Source organism: Dermacentor andersoni, chromosome 10 (genome assembly GCF_023375885.2).
Source record: "Dermacentor andersoni chromosome 10, qqDerAnde1_hic_scaffold, whole genome shotgun sequence".
Taxonomy (NCBI): Eukaryota; Metazoa; Arthropoda; class Arachnida; order Ixodida; family Ixodidae; genus Dermacentor; species Dermacentor andersoni.
The window spans coordinates 37,298,565-37,315,194 of NC_092823.1; the positions used below are offsets into that span (position 1 = coordinate 37,298,565).

General features: G+C 41.2%; 1 long non-coding RNA gene across 2 annotated transcripts; it reads right to left on the minus strand.

The window, feature by feature from the left end:
• Nucleotides 1-662: 662 nt before the first annotated feature.
• Nucleotides 663-14,249, minus strand: LOC129381966 (uncharacterized). 2 transcript variants are annotated; one of them, XR_011890701.1, is made up of 3 exons: nucleotides 12,174-14,249; nucleotides 7,758-7,840; nucleotides 663-866 (listed from the first exon to the last, which is right to left on the minus strand). It is a non-coding gene; the product is annotated as an uncharacterized lncRNA (long non-coding RNA). The 2 variants fall into 2 exon arrangements; XR_008610037.2 differs by lacking the exon at nucleotides 12,174-14,249 and adding an exon at nucleotides 11,907-12,155.
• Nucleotides 14,250-16,630: the final 2,381 nt, after the last annotated feature.

The following is a 16,630-nucleotide window of genomic DNA, read 5'->3' on the forward strand; positions in this document are numbered from 1 at the left end:
TGTCTTTAAACTTCCTACCAATTTCCTATGAACATTTGTCTTTATACACCCTAGTAACATTCTTTCAAAAGAGAAATGTTCATATATTTTCTGTTAACTTCCTACCAATCCCCTATTAACAAACTTTCTTTATACACCATATTAACATTCTTTCAAAAGAAAAATGTTCATATATTTTCTGTTAACTTCCTACCAATCCCCTATTAACAAACTTTCTTTATACACCATATTAACATCCTTTCAAAAGAAAAATGTTCATATATTTTCTGTTAACTTTCTACCAATCCCGTATTATCAAGCTTTCTTCATACACCATATTAATATTCTTCCAATGGAAGAATGCTTGTAGACGTCGTCGACTTCTTACCAATCGCCTATTAACATTTGTCTTTATACACCCTTTAACATCCCGTCAACAATTGGCCACTGCACTTCAATTGAAGCATGCTCATAGATGGTCCGTAAACATTCTATATAGTGACCATCAACCAGCACAAGTCTTTAGGCTCCGTAGTGACATTGTGGGGACATTTTACTTACATGTGCTTATGTACTTGCTACTGACGTTTTATGAGCCCCCCCTAGTAACATTTGTATGTGTGAACATGTTGGTAAAAGGCAATATGCAACCTAGAAAGTCCATGTACCATGAAAACCAGATGCAAGTTTGCACTAAAAGAAGTTTATTCATAGAATGCGGCAGTCAGGCACGGCCTTCATTGAAATATTGCATCCATCCATAAATAAATAAATATAATAAATAAGTTAATTTGCTATGGCAGCCGTGTAGTCACGGGCAAGCAGGGACGACAGAGTGTTCTTCACACTCAGTGCTGAAGTCGCTGGGTATGTCTGTAGAGTGAACCCTGCACAGAAACAGTATGGTCAGTGTTAACATGTCCAGGTTAGTGGATCACATATAAAGAACTTTTTAATGAGGTTCACATGCAAATTCACTGGAATGCTGAAATTGTAGCCATCATTTCTGTATATTTGCAGAGGAAATGGCAAGGATGGGGCACATTTCGCACTGCATATCCTTTGCTGTGTGGTGTTTACTACGCATTATTAAAATTAGAAAAGTGTGCAAGGTCGTTTCTGCAAGAGGGAACAGCCTACAACTATTGTTAGAGCCCCTAAAGTTGTGGCCTGAAAATTTGTTTCCCAAAATGTTTTCTTAACCAATTTTCTGCATAAATAATTTACCCACTCAAAAAGTCAATTACAAGGTTTATTCATAGCGAAATTTGTAGCGTGCACAATAGACAAGGATGCAGATAAGGTGGACACACGAGTACTTACAGTTGTTTATTTTTGGAAAGCGAACATAAAAGTGCGAGCTAGCCTCACGGAGCATATGCAAGTCATCAATCTTTATATAAGCGGATGACAAAGCTTAACGCAGTATTTAAGAGTAGATTCTTTGTCAATGATAGCAACCAATGGCTGACTGGCGCGTCTTTCAGCACGTCTTATTATATGGAACGCTTCTGTAATTTCATATGTTTGTTTACTTTCATTCGAAAACAAAATATCAGTGTAAAAACATACCGGTTCACAATGACATAAGTTGCAGTGGTTAGACAAGTGCGAATGTGAAAGAAAATCATTTGCAGTTGTCTAACCGCTGCAACCTAGGTCATTGTGAACTGGTATGTTTTGACCCCGATATTTTGTTTTCGAATAAAAATAAACAAACACATGAAATTACAGAAGCGTTCCATATAATAAGGTGTGCTGAAAGATGCATCAGTCAACCATTGGTTGCAATCATTGACGAAGAATTTGTATTCTTGAATACTGCTTGAAGCTTTGTAATCTGTTTATATAAAAAAATGACTCGTTTTGCACATGCTCAGTGCAGATAGCTTGCGCTTTTATATTCTGTCTCCTTCCAAAATAAACAGTTGTGAGTAAGCGCTCATGTATCCACTTCTCTGCATCCCGGTCTATTGAGCGCACTACAAATTTCACCGTGAATGCTTACCAACTCGCCCAATTATTAGTTCTCTTACATGGTTTATCCGAAATATTTATTGCAAACAATAATATGACAGCAATGAGTTTTGCCTAAAGTACAATAATATTCTCTACAATGAAAACTACAATTTGATTGCAAGAGTACTTGAGCTGACACGCATGACTCATTACTGCTAGTCAAGAAAAACGCCGAATGAAGTAGGATTCATTGCTGGCAGTATTGGTACAAACAGGCAAGAGAATAGCTCGCACTTGAGGTTACAACATATGTCCTTCAACGCACAGAAGGATTTCGCATACATACCCAGCACGGCGTTCACCCTCCGTGGGTCCAACCCCTCTTTTGCCACAAGTCTTTGTGGGCGTTAGATTTTTTGTCGAAGAGAGGCTTGTTTATTAGTTCCTCTGGGGCAAACGTGGCCCGGAGGAGACCCCCGGCAACTCGGCACGCCGACCCGTTACTGTCATTTTTAATACGGGCCAGTGTCCCCTCCTCTATGAGCACACCATCACCGATGTCAACCGTAGGTTACCGTACATTACCTGGCTGTCATTAGTGCAATAGAAATCAATCATTGAAATTTCTCTCATCAGCACACAAGAATTTTGACATACTGGTTGTTGTATACGGTTTCCTTGCGATACATTCTTCGAATACACAGTATGTGTGCAGAGTGGGTGGGCTATCTCGTGTGAATAATGCAACAAGGCAGTGCGTGCTCAAGAGACTGTTGCCCTAGACCGGCAGTCTGGCATAGTACAGCACCAACACTTTAAGCAGTTCTGCTCACAGAACCGAAAGGCAGAATATATCATTTTTGTTCAATTGTGTATGTCAGCATCGCGTCAGCCAGGCAGTAGTGCTGGGTTTCGGCTTTAGAACCAACAGCCTGTCAGAAGCACTTGTCCATGCAAGTCTGTCCGTGTCTTCTCGTGTGCAACTTTGCACTTCAACGCGTTATCGGCCTCTTGGCCCTTACCCTTTGGCCACTGCATCGGTGATGACCGCACTAAACAGACACTTAGATTCAACAGTGGTCTTCAGCTTGTATAACGTCCAAGTCCATTCCTACTCGCACTTAAAGCTATAGCCAGGAACAATATGTACTCCGGAGGCTCAGCACAAATTGTGGTCTCATGACTTGTGCTGTAACGAGTTTTGCACACTGTCGCAATGGTCTTCCTATGAAATATGAATATGGCGTATAAATTGCTTTTGTTAAATCCAAACTGCTGTGTAAACATCTTTTGGAAGTGGGGAGTGCGGTTCAAATGGTTTGGGCCGAAAATAGGGCACTTGAATGGTGTCGTAGAAACCCCTTGTCCACAAGACAAACATGGCGGTGCAGACATCTTGTTTGGTATCCCATGCCTGGAGCAAGTCAGTAAAACCATAGCTTGTCATCCGTGCATTGTTGTGGAATGCATATCGGCAATCTTAAAGCAGTGGCAATTTGCTTTGGCTCATAACCACAGTGTGCATGAGCCTTATGCCCAGCGAGCAAGACATGCACCCTGCTCATTTTACATCCATGGCATGGACTGGCATTCACATTCAATGCCTTACTTGACAGCACCACTCCCAATTTTTCGGCACGAAATGTTTTTCTGACGGTGCAAAATGTGATAACTCACTCCCATTCATAGAAGTGCACTTGCTGGAAAACAGTGCAGCATTCAATATATATAGTGTTGTGGTGAACAAGAGTTTAATACACACAAAGTACAGTGCAAATCCCTCTGCATGGGGATTTCCAGGAGGATATTACAACTTTTTGATGAGGGCAAAATTCAATACAGCAGAGTTTCACATAGCTGTACCGTCATTAATAGTTAGACCTGTATGCATTTTGGGTAAACATGAATGAGGTTTTAACGTAACTTGCAACTGTTTAGTCTGACAAGCTCTCCAATGTTCTGGAGAGATGAAAAAAAAAGGTCTAGTAGAACAAACAAGTCAATACAGGCTCTGATGTTTCTACAAGGATATACAGCTGGTAGTTACACTTCGAGGTTTGTGTATCACCTTTGCATCTCTACCTTGTGTTCACATGCAGTGCATACATAGAGTTATAGGACACATTTAAAAGCACGTTGTTCGTCATCCTAGTGAGCCAACCACAGGTTTTTGCATTGTAGTATTTGCATAGTCAGCCCAGTATAACTTATTAACTATCAGAGCTTCATATTTAGAGAAAAATTTCATGGAAAAGTTTATTTTTATTTATTTATTTGCAATACGGCCAGTCTCAGTGAAACCAAGCAGGTGGGCTATTATGGGCAAAGTTGTGGAGTATTCTACAAGATGTTTGAATCAATGGTACTTATCTTCTTACTAATTGCACAATTCTTTTGCATCATAAAGAAAGCCCACAATATGAAGAAATGGACATGCCTATGTGCTGGTGTGCCATGACCATTGCACTCTCAAAAGTGCTACATTAGTACAAACAGATCTTCCAAACTCGCGCACTGCCATGGAATAAGTTACAGGGCAGGAACGCAGGGCAGGCATTGACTGAAATTCAGGCCAGCGACTGATCTCAGTTTCACTGCAGAAGCAACAGATGCAACCATTCCTGACAGCGATCAGCAGAACAAAGAACCTGAAATCATCATGACCCTGTAACTTTCTCAGTGGCAGTGCTTAAACCGGAAGCATTTGTTCATGTGCGACACTAGTGAGAACACTGATGATGCCATGCAACCATGTAGCCCTGTATTTTTTTTTCATATATTGTGCGCCTTCTTAGCGACACCGTAAAAGAATTTCACAATCAGTAGGAAGAACAATACCGCTGATTAAGGTGTTTCCTAAATTGGTCTATAATTTACCCATTGTACGTTGTGTTCTAGATTTAAAGCTTGAAGTTGAAGTTGAAGTTTATTTACATCGCCAAAAAATCAGCGATGCGGGTAGGCCCGGGCAAAAAGTGAACACAATCACTTGAGGGACGCCCGAGCCCCCCTGTACAAGGCATACAGCGAAAACGTAAAGTGTAAAAGTCATAGTAACACTCTGGCTATTTAACAAGGGCAAAAATATCTCGTATATGCATGAGCTTGTGAACAAAGCATAAAGAGAAAAAACACAGCATAATAGTAAGAAAAAAACCACGGAAATGCATAGCAGCAAGATAAGATTACACAGGATACATCGCAGCAAGATACGAAAAAATAAAACACATGAACGCGGCTTTCAAAAAGAAGATATTAGTGAATTAGTGCACTTCTCATGTCAACAAGTGAACATGTTTCAGGAATTATACCCCTTGACAATAATTTATTCAAAACAGTGGGCAGGCTATGTCGGAGCATCTGTTGCCCGTACATTGTACGGGAGAAGGGAATGTGCCAAATTTCTTTTCTGCGAAAGGAGTATTCTGAAAGATTTTGACTGAGACAGGGTAATTCAAGAAAACTAAGCTGGTTATTTTGGATACAACGCTTATATTTTAATGCTAAGTAATATTCGTACACGGTATTAATCGACAAAATTTGGTAACGAGCAAACAGTTCCTGAGTGTGAGCAAGGTAGTCTACCTTTGCAATGTAGCGTACAGCTTTCTCTTGAAGCATGTATATTTTATTAATATTTGTTTTAGTGGTAGTACCCCAAACCAAGAAACAATAATTTAGGTGGGATACAAACAGCGCATTGTAAATAATTAATTTTATGCGTTGGGGCAGAAAATGCCGAAATTTTGCGAGAATTCCGGTGCACGTTGCCAGTTTACTCATAATGAACTGAACTTCAGTGTCCCAGCTCATGGTCTTGCTAAAAATTACCCCCAAAATCTTGACAGTGTCTACAAACTGGACACGTGAATCGCCTATGTATATATGTATATCGGGTTGAGTGGGAAACTGCCTTGTACTGAATAGAACCGCTTTAGTTTTTTTCGTGTTTATGAGTAAAGAGTTTGCTTCAGACCATTCCTTAAGTTTATCAAGAGCATTGTTAGTAACAGAAACCAGAGATTGTATGGAACTACCTGTGAAAAATAAACTTGCATCGTCAGCATAAATTACAAATTTCGGCTGGCTAACAATCAAAACAAGGTCATTTATATATAAAATGAAAAGTAGAGGTCCTAAAATACTACCCTGTGGGACACCAGCAGTAATAGTTTGAAATGAAGATATATGTGGCCCTATTTTAACGCATTGTACACGATGACGCAAGTACGATTTCAGTAGTTCAAGTGGAGTGCCACGTATGCCATAAAGGTCTAATTTTTCAAGTAAGGTATTATGATTAAGGCGATCGAAAGCCTTTGAGAAATCTATGAAGATGCCGATGCACAATTCTTTATTTTCAAAAGCGTTAAGAATAATTTCTTTTTGAGACAATAAAGCTGATTCGGTAGATTTACCTCGCAAAAAGCCATGTTGTGCTGTTGATAACAATTTAAACCTATTGCAAAATTTTATTGACCGTTTTTCAACAATTTTCTCCAACCCTTTCGAAAAAAGCGGTAAAATGGAAATCGGTCGGTAACTTGACATGCTATTTTTATCACCGCTTTTATATAGTACTATTACCTTAGATTTCTGCATCTGCTTTGGAAAGGACCCGCTTGATAAGGCACGGTTATAAATATCAGTTAATACTGGTGCTATTAGAGTGAGGACAAATTTTACAGGTGAAATTTGAATGCCATCTATATCACAAGACCTGTTGTTCTTAAAGGAAGTAAAAGTACTGCAGACTTTAGTGTCATCCGTAGGCTCCAAAAATATGCTATTGCTATTCCGTCGTATAGTGTTGCAAGCGAAATCTGAACTCAGACCGGTATTTACAATATCTTTGAAAAACGTATTAAATTTATCTGCAAGTGCAACACCCTCAATACGTTCACCTTCAAACCAAAGCTCTGTAACTCCTGACGTAGACTGTGCTCGGTTTAATAGTTTAACTTTTTTCCAAACTTGTGCGCTACCATCACAGAACTCGCTGTCAAACTCATTGTACAGAAAGTTTGTTTTTTTCGTTTCTGAGAAAAGACGTTACTTTATTGCGGTATTGTTTAAACTTGCCTAGATCAGCAAGGGACTTGGTACTCATAAATTTCTTGTATAACTGGTCTTTCTTTTTAATCATTCTAAGGCAATCTCGATTTATCCATGGCTTACGACTTCTAGTGGACTTTTTTACAGTTTTCTCAGGGAAATGATCATGGTACAGGCGTTTAAAACAGGTGATGAATGCCTCATACGCTGCATCTACGGTCTCAGAAGAAAAGACGTCATCCCAGTTTTGATTTGAAAGAATAGAAAAAAAGGACGCGAGGGTGTCCGGAGTAATATTTTGCACAGATAAGATAAATAACCTTGACTAATTATGTAACTAAACAGAACGCGAATATTGTTTGCACTTGGTCCATAAGGTGGTCAACAACATGCATACAGGTTGGCACACCTTGACGGTTTGGAGCAAGATGGCTCAATTGGCGCAGCACTTCTATGGCTTTATTACCTAGGACACCCTGTGTATGTTCTGCTAATGAGGCTCATTCAGATTTCTTGAGTTGTCTTGTCTGTACATTGTTTAGTCATTCTGCATGGTTCTTGAAAACGAAGCTGCACACTTTAAAATTCATTGTTTCCATTACAGCAGTTTGGTTATATCAAGGTTGGGAACACGGAATAAAGTTAGCAGCAGCTGTTATTTATTCAAAGCTCATAGAAATGAAACAAGATAATAGCTATATGAAGTTTCTGGCAAGCATTAAACTAGAAAAACTAGTATGAGGCAACAGTTTAATTCAACTTACTTTGCGCGAAGAAACCAATTTCTCTTCTGCTCCCGCAGCCTTTTCTACGAGGTGCTTCAGCCTCTTCACCATTTTTGAAGCCTCTGAAACAAAGGACAGCAGGCAAACAGCAATGCAATGTAAACATGGTTATACAGTATAAATCACAGAATAGGAACCATTTAGGTGTACTGGAGTTGCCCAAATAACAAAATTTCCAAATCTAGTACGAATAGTCAAGAAAAACAACCTTGGAACATCAAATATGTATTATTTGTTTAGTTCCAAACAAAGTGAAATGGGAAGATTGCATGGAGCCCATTTTACTAAAAAAAGTAGTATAAGGCTTTATTTACATTATTTTATACATAGAATGCCATTCCCAACTGCACTTCCTGTCAAATGAGAAGCAAAAAGTATATTGTATCTTGTGCAATGTGAAAATGACAGTAATGCTTAATGCAAAGGGTAAGGGTTTGGTCTCCACTGGCAGCAATTTATAGTTTTGCCCGCTTGCATTCCCCCCCCCCCTTCATTATTTTCTACATTTCAATTTCAACCACAGCTAATTACCTCTATGCTTTCCTTGGCTTCATTGTCTGTTAATTTTATATGGTTCCCCTTAACAGAGCCCCTCTGTTTCCCTTCTTCCCTCGTTAAATGACAGTAACGAAACATAACATTGTCGAAATAATAAAGTGCTTTGCCTAAATCGAGAAACATTTGCAGGCTGCCTGACAGTGAGGCACCTCAATGAATGGAAACTATTGGACAGTAGTTAACTACTCCTAGAATTTCATCAGACAACTGTTTTTTTTCTGTAGCAACTGTGGCTACCTGCAGCAAAATCGGAAAGCTCTCCGCTTGCATCTATCTGGCTTTCTACCTGTAGACTGCAATTAGTATCATTATCCTTTATATTCAGAAGAAAAAGAATGAAACGTGCTTTGTTACATGCAGAGCTGAGGTGGTTTACAAGTTCACGCTCTCATGTGGAAGCTGCTATATCGGTCAGGCTGGAACGTGTTTAGATGATACACAGAAACAACATTGTGCACATGCAGTAGCAGCAGTAAGACCAGCACCTAGTTCATCACTGTGATAGATGTCAGTGCGACTACTTTTGATTATACACAGGTTTTGGTTTAAACCGACGTTTCATCTGATGTTTAAACAATATAGCAACAGATCGAGCTTCTGTTGAGATAGCAGGGAAAGAAAGCATCTAGAGAATGAGTGCACACATGCACAGGGCCAACACTGTTTGTTTTGGTTGTTGCCTATACTCTATCTCACTAGTTCCTTGGAGCACTGTGGAAGTTTCAAGACCCCTTAGCCAATACGAAAGCGGAACGCCCCTCGTAGCGTACTCACACATGCTGCATTGTCTGCTTACAATCCTGTTGATAGGTATACTTATGCAACAAATGTTCTGGCATTGTAAACATAAGGTGCATTTACATGAATGTGACAGTGGGGCTTCACTTAATCTATACGCTTTTTAAATAGTTTCTTGCAGCCTCCTTATCTCGTACGTAGTAAGGGTACATGTCCTCATAAACGTTCACTCGTGCCACATCATCTGTTCAGCACCTATTTGGCATTTGCTCACCAGTCATCACGTACCATACTAGAGCGGAGTAATAGGTAATGCAGTGCACCATTAGGCTTTTACGACCTTGCACACTGTCAACACATCACCAGTGCTAATGCTGTGGTGCCGTCTGCTAACTGGAAATAAAACCAGCTTTATGGCTCGGGCACAGCATCTGCAGTCCTAACAGTGTAAAACAGCCTATTTCAATATCACACACAAAAAAAAAACAGCAGTAATGCTTTGCCCTTAGCGTGAGATGAGACTACCCTATTTACTTGAATCTAACGAACACCTTTTTTTTTCGATAAAATGGGTCCAACAATTGCATGCGCGTTACAATCAAGTACAACCCTAAATCTACGTTGCCATATCGTCATCGGCATTCGAAAAATGGCCGCCTCGTATATGCTTCTAGCCTAGCTGCGGTAGCTTCTTCCATGTGCATACCTCCATGTTGTACGTGTAACCAGGCGCTGGTGTAACCTAGTCTACCGCCTGTCTTCCTATTTTCTGCGTTTATTCAATCGGCATGGAAGTGCCGACTGCGAAGACACGCGGAGTTCACCATGATGCTGCATTTAAAAGGAAAGTTATGTGCACGGAGACGAACGGAAATCAGGCCGCATCACAGGCAATCGAAGTTCCCGAAACTTGCGTGCGGGACAGGTGCAAATAAAAGGAGAATATTTTCGCCAGCAAAGCAACAAGGAAAGGTTTCAGTGGAACGAAGCAGGGCCGCTTTGCCAAAATAGAAGAGCTGCTCGCGGAATACGTGCAAGAGCAGCGAGCGACACAGCGGCCTATGACGACCGATCTGCTCAAAGTATGGGCGATGCAGTTAGCCCTACAGAAATGGCTAATGCGGAGCGACTTCAAAGCGAGCTGGCTATCGAATTTTATGAAAAGAAAAGGCTTTTCTTTTCGAAGGTGGACAGGGATATGCCTAAAATTGCCCGAAGAATATGAAGAGAAATTGTACACTTCTCAGTGTTTCGTTTTGAAGTTCCGCCATAGAAACAGCTACCACTTCAGACAGATTGGAAATGCCGATAAGACGGCGCTCTACTTTGACATGCCTGCCACCACAACCGTTGAAAAGAAAGGGGCGAAAAACAAGTGAGTGTTTTGTCTTACGGCCACGATAAATCTAGTCACCACAATTCTTTGTCGCACTGTGAATGGGCACTAAGCTGACGCCGTATCTTATCTTCAGATGTGGCATGATTGTGCGTGCAAATGAGAGGTTGGATGACCATGAACTGGGATGCGGACTGGTTTGATAACGTTTGGTGGAAGAGACCCGGTGGCAGTTTGGGTCTGCGTGGGATGCTTGTGCTCGACGCGTTCAGGTGCCACCTTGACCAGCGCATCAAGGACAAGCTGGCTGCATGCAACACTGACCTTGTTGCGATACCCGGCAGCATGACATCGCAGCTCCAGCCGCTCGATGTTCATTTGAACAAGCCAGTGAAAGATAGAATTAGGGCACTCTACACCGAATGGCTTGTCAGTGGCTGCCACGAAATCATGCCCGCCAATAAAATGAAGCGTACCTCGCTGCAGGACTTTGCTGGATGGGTGAAAGATGCATAGTGCAAGATCCCATCTGCCATGGTCAACAAGGCCTTTAGAAAGTGCGGGATTTCAAATGCCATGGACGGCACCGAGGACGAAATGCTCTGGTCTGTTGATAGTGGACAAGGAGTTGTCTGATAGCGACGACACCGAGGATGAAATGCCTTGGTCTGTTGATAGCGGATACCTGGATATATACCCGGATATACAGTTCACATATGAGAGCGAACAGAACGGATCGCTCCCATTCTTAGATGTACAAGTTACATGAACAGACGGCATTCTAAATATTTCAGTCTACCACAAACCAACCCACACGGGCTGTTACCTTCACTTCCAATACGACCATCTGGCAAACCACAAGGCATCTGTTATGAATTCTTTATTCAAAAGAGCAGAAACTCATTCCTCATCGGAATCTGATCAAAAGAAAGAAAAGAGAATGGTTCTCAACTAACTTGAAAGGAATGACTACACAGATGACTTCATTCTAAAAACAACTCGACAACAAAAACGAAGAGACACACTACGGAACCTTCAGCCGTTGACTTAACTCAAACCCCAGCAACGAGTGTCCATCCCTAACTTCAGAGGTACCAGTGAAGCGCTCAGCTGAATAGTTTAAAAAAGGCCTCAAAGTGGTGCACAAACTGATAAACACTTTCAATATCCTCCTCCCTAAACCAAAAGATCGTCCACCAAAAAAAAAAAAAAGCTCGAGGTGTCGTCTACAAAATCAGCTGTGCCAACTGTCTGGCGTCGTGCATCAGGCAAAGCAAAAATCTAAAAGCAAGAATCGCACAACACGAGATCCGACGTCAGAACATTCAACTGTATATGCAGCACCGTCGCCGAACACTCTGAAGACACTGACCACAAAATTTATTTCCAGGAAACCCAAATCCTCCAAACAGAGACGAACTCGTGAAAGACTACTAGTGGAGTCATGGCCCATTCAGAAGCGAGAGATAACATACACCGCATGAAGGGCAACCTACCCTCAGTGCATATCCATAGCCTTGGCGACATGACGAAAAGAAAAGGATGCCCAGCCAGGTAGATTCCCGCTCGAGTTCACCAGCACCAGAACGTCAGCGCTGCCATGTAACCTCCCCCGCCTCCAGTCAACGGCACTCTTGCGGGTCAAGCTCCCCAGCACCGGTCATCCCAGCCGCCCAGCAGAGGATACAATAAAATGCAGTATTATTTTCAACTCAATATACTTAGAAGGTAGTAATGAAGCGCCGTGCTTGAGACAAACTTACCAAGGCAGTCCCGTGCTTGTTGAAGCTCCAAACTCAGTTTCTCTTTCTCTTCTTGCAACTCCTTAATTTTATCCTCTAGCGAGGATATTTTTATGGCACAGTTGCACCTCGGTTCCTGCAAGCATTAGTAGTAGTAACAAGGCATTCAACTTTAGATTCCTAAATTTTGATAAGAGTGGCTGTTGATTCAGTATTTTACAAGAAACTTGCTAACATGTTCAAATAATTTTTCTCTTCATGCTCCCGTAAGACTCGGCCTGTAAACCAGTAGATGTATGCACGAAGTAATATTTCATTTCATTCATTGGGCACTATGCAAGCTTCAATGTATGCATACCAACAGGATATTACAGAACCCAAACAGCACTTTGCTCCCTTTCAAGTGACTCATGTTTTGCATATAGTGTAAGCAATAAAACGCTGAATCATCTGACGCAGCAGAGGCTGCCATCTTGGCACGTTTTTTCTCGAGGGTGCTTAGCTTTCCTGCAAAGGTGCCCATCAACATAAGTACACAGTGTAAGGAGTACTACTTCTGCAACTGTGCTGTGCTAACGGCAACTAAGTGACAGCAGCAGGACAAGTACAGTGCTAGGCTTTTGTGCCTGTCAACCTCTAATAGATACTTTTCACTACATCTAGCACCCTTTTTGCACCTCTGCCGCTGCTGGGTAAATCACAACACTCACACGACTCGCAGCTGTAGCACCAGTTGCTCAGTTGACTACGACAACATTCTATGAAGTTGCAATGTGCAAATGCGCAAATGTGTGTGGCAATGACTAATGTGAGCCGAATGGAATTCCACCTGAGTACTTCAATAAGCTCGCAGGAACCTAAAGGACCCCACAACAGTTTGGGAATTCTCACAAGGATCGGCACTGACTGATCAAAGCTCTGCATAGGAAGATACATGTTGACATCATGAACTACTTTTTCAACAAGCTACGCTTCACTGGCACAAATGGAGGCATACAAAACTACTTCATAAGTGGATTTGTTAAGAATCTGAGAAGAATTTGTGAAAGAATGTGGAGAATTAGAGGTAGTTCCAGAACTTTTACAAGATATGTCCTTAATATTGATCAAATTCTGCAATACAATGTGATGAGGATGCTACACCAATCAATAAAGCTGAACCATATATTAATGAAAAGGAAGGTTTCACCCTCACATAGGAGCCTTGTTCATAATTATAGGAACAAATATGCTCAAATAATTTGCTTAAGTAGGCCTGAACAGGTAATGCAGGCAGCAATCAGAAACAGAGATGAGTTCGCTATCAGTTGTATTCAATGTGTGCTGCGAGATCCTTGTTCTCTAGCAATAACACGCCTTCCCCAGTCACTTGAGAAAGCTTTGTTTATTGAACAAGGCTACCATGAGAAGCCAATATGCTTTTTTTTTCAGTTTTAGTCTTACTGAAGATAGTGCAGCATCCATTTTTTACCCTTTACAATGTTTCGCCCTAGCCAGGTTGGCTTCCACAGAAATTTGCGCTTCATGTAGTACACTTAATTTATTGACCACGTTATCAATGATTGCCAGACTAATTTAGTACTATCACAAAGCTGCGAATCTTGGCATGCAAAAAGCATCAACTTGCTTGAACACCCTATTTAATCAAGAGCGCCATCACTGACATGTATTAACATAAAGTGCATGCCAAACCTGCATTAATTCCGGGAGCAGCTATGATCTAATACGTTCAAAAGCAGGAACCCTTAATACATCAATCAGTACACTACATTGGAACTATTCCACATTTCATACTTTGCAGGCTATGCTACGAACACAACACTAGTAGCACTGTCTACATTCTGCACTTTCAAAGTGCAGTTATATTTCAATCTGCAAGCTTTCAACTGAATAACTGTGTCATATAGTGCACCTACATCAGGTTACATCAAATAATGTGTTATTCATGCTCCTTTGTACTTCGACTATGCGGCATAAAAAGAGTTTGGTCATAAATGCAAGTGGTGCACTGTGGCCAGCAGTAGCAGGAACATGCCATTCTGCTCATTTGATGATAATAGATAGGTTCACATCATGGAGGAAAGAAACAAAATAGGAGAGGCCCTGACATCACATTGTTGAAGTCTGAAGTGCAACCACGTTGGTGCGCCATCTCCCTTTGTGTGTCTAATCAGCTTGCCGAAGCCGATAGGTGTGAGCTTTTAATTTGCATTGCTATGAGCTGCTGGAAGTGTGTGCTGCTGACGTGCGTCAGAACAAAGCCTATGAAACTTCTGTAACAGCTTTAGTGAAGCAGACGTGCTGCTGTGTTTTTCTGTGGCATGTGAAAGAACATGACGAAGACCTACACCGTGATTACTTGAGTGTGTGTGTTGCTGGCTGGCTAACAGATCTAAAACTTTCAAGTTTACACACACTCCAAGGTCAGCTTGTCTCACAAACAGAATGTACTGCAAGAGAGACAAAGGCTGAAAAACCTCTTTCGTAAGAGGCCAAGAACAGCAGCAACAGCTTCAGGAGTGCGGTTGCTATGGCAACCTTCATGTTTGGCACACCAGTCCCAGTGCTCTCTTGCGAAAAACAGGTGACTTCCGCCACACACTCAACTGATCCAGGCTAGCCGGGGCCTCTCCTATGCTTTCGTTTCTCCATGGCTCGTATCGGTAATGCCTTCTATGTAAATATATCGTATATTGTAACCTAAAACTCGGGACATGTAATGTTGCATTAAATTAGATGAAACGTACTTAAGCCTTTCATACATGTGGCAAACATTTTGCCTTTAAATTCAGAGTGAGAAAATGCCTTTGCAGCATTGTCTGCTATTATATGAAGTAGAGTACAACTGTTCCCAGAGGTGCGAAATAATGGCAAATTGCTCCAACCAACCAGTATGCAAAAACCGCATTCCCAGTTAAAACCTGTTCACACATATCTTGCATGCGGCAAGAACGTGCAGCACATGCTTATGAAGACAGCATATGCAATGAGACAAGATGGAGAGCGGTCTCCTTTCTCTTGCTCTGCTCTTTACTATTCCGTCTTCCTCTGCTCGTGCTGCAAGTACTTGCAATGTCGCACAGCTAGCCTTAAGAAATGTTGCACACTGTAACATCTTACAAAACGATACATGAAAAGAAGAAAAAAACAACCTCAAATGTGGCAACAGAAGTACAAAAAGATTAGACTCAGTGGTGTACTGGGCCTCTTTGCATGCCTACTGTAATTAGCTATATTCTGAAACTGGCTAAAGCGTGTTGGTGCTGTGCATGTCAAAATTCTTCTGTGTCCTCGTACTGTCACACTGCATTGTGTTATACAAGGTGTTTGAGCAAACAATTTCAAAATTTTTTAAAGGTTGGCTGTGGCAGATAGCTCAATTCTAGTTTATGAGCCGGTCTACTCGAAGTGGCGGAAACTATTTGCACAAAAAATTAAAATGCAAGATTGATTAATTAACAAGAATTTACGAATTAATTTTAGCCAATTATGACCCATATTGCAATTTACAAATTCTAGCAGTGGACTTGGCAAGATGGATCCACTTGGAACGAATTCTCAGGATGACAACAGTTTCGAGATATAAATTCCCGAACTTTGCAGAGAAATGCATTGGCATTCCAGTTGTGCTTCAGTGCATGAAACTACGTTTTGTTGAAAAATTAACTTGAATGCCAATGCATTTCTCCGCAACGCTCGGGAATTTATATCTCGGAACTGGTATCATCTTGAAAATTCGTTCCAAGTGGATCCGCGTTGCAAACTCGACGGCTATAATTTGTAAATTGCAATATGGGCCATAATGTAATTAGTCCAAAACTTAGTGGATTTTTACTAATTAGACGATAGTGCATCTCCATTTTTTATGCAAGTATTGTCTGCCACTTCGAGTAGACCAGCTCACGTACTAGAATTGTGATACCTGCCACAGGCAACTTTTAAAGATTTTTGAAAGTGTTTGTTGAAACACCCTGCATATTCTGAAGGCTAAATGTACTTTAGGCACAGCACAAACAAACTTGGCTAAGTGCTTCATGAACATTCCAGTCTGCCTACTGCTTCACTGCAAATACACAGAATTCACTAAGGACAAGAGACAGGTGTTGAGAACTACATGCAGCTTTTGAGTTACATTCAGCTTTTCAGTGCACTAGAACAAGAAAACAGAGGCACACGGTAGCTATTCCGGATACACAACAGTGTTGTCAAAAAGAAGAAGATTAATGCAGAAGCCACCTTTATTGATTATGTCATGTGAAGCATTTCTGAAAGCTATAGACGATGCAAATGTATGAAGAGAGTCAGGACAATATTATGATGGAAATAGTATGATGACAACATGATGACGCTGAAATGACAATGCTGAGGTACGTTGAATTCGCTTGCACCACCTGAACCAGTTCACGAGCTGCACATTGCCATTTGTTTCAGCGATGCTGCAATGGCACTCTCTGAGCCATGCCGTTTGTTTCAAAACG